General features: G+C 38.1%; 1 non-coding gene across 1 annotated transcript; it reads right to left on the bottom strand.

Moving 5' to 3' along the window:
* Positions 1-595: 595 nt before the first annotated feature.
* trnas-cga (transfer RNA serine (anticodon CGA)) lies at positions 596-677 on the bottom strand. Its single transcript has one exon. It is a non-coding gene; the product is annotated as a tRNA-Ser (tRNA).
* Positions 678-1,047: the final 370 nt, after the last annotated feature.

Raw genomic sequence — 1,047 nt, forward strand, 5'->3', positions numbered from 1 at the left:
CTGGAGCTGATCCGTGCTGGTTGCTGAGGAAATACTTCAACTTCGAGTGGTCGATGGCTGGATCGGCTTTCACCGTGGACGAAGCTGAGTCCAGCCGGGTCGTCACATGTGGTTGCGCAGCATTCACAATATGGTAAGGGGCTTAACATTTCTGTCACACGCTTGAGGAATTCGGCCAATCACAACGCACTGGATAGCTGGCCAATCACAGCACACCTTGCTTTTTCAGACCGATGAGCTTTGTAAAAATCGACGCGTTTCAGAAAGGCGGGGCATAGAGGAGAAACAATAATGTACAGTATGTGGAAAATAATGTGTTTTTTGAACCTTAAACCACATAAACACATTTCATTACACCAAATACACAAAATAATGTTATTTTTAGCACTTCCCCCTAAATTGAAACACAACTCAGTCATATTAACATATTAAACAGGGAAAGAAATGAAATCAAACATGTTTCTACAGCCGATTATGTGCATTTTCTTGTAAGAATAAAAAAGAGAATAAACATATTCACACAACAGTTTGTTCGACCCTTTGGTGTGGATTAAATTGTTTAAGTAATAATCGTAGTTTTGCAAAAAATAAATATCGTCACGAACAGGATTCGAACCTGTGCGGGGAAACCCCATTGGATTTCGAGTCCAACGCCTTAACCTCTCGGCCACCGTGACTGCGAGAGATAGTTATTAGAACAGCTCCATCTATTGATCAGTGTGTGAAAATGTGATTTTAGTGAACAAGTAAACGTCTTTTTTTATGGTGGATGAATAAAATATAGAAAATGTAAAAGGTTAAACTGTTTTAGAGGTAAAACTCGTATTTAGAATCCCTCTCGACATCAGTTCAAATAAACAAATAGAGGACAAAATAAATTATTTGGAAAACATACATCACTTTATTCGATAGAATAGCCAAACATACTCTTAAAGATGTTCCTAGTTATAGAGTTGGGTCTCATATTACATTTACATCGCTTGTTTTTTTCTTTCTTTTTTAATAACGCCAGATGGCGCTAGTGCATAGGAGTTTGTCATAGAGGGT

This window comes from Sinocyclocheilus rhinocerous, unplaced genomic scaffold (genome assembly GCF_001515625.1).
Source record: "Sinocyclocheilus rhinocerous isolate Xijiao unplaced genomic scaffold, SAMN03320098_v1.1 scaffold504, whole genome shotgun sequence".
Classification (NCBI taxonomy): Eukaryota; Metazoa; Chordata; class Actinopteri; order Cypriniformes; family Cyprinidae; genus Sinocyclocheilus; species Sinocyclocheilus rhinocerous.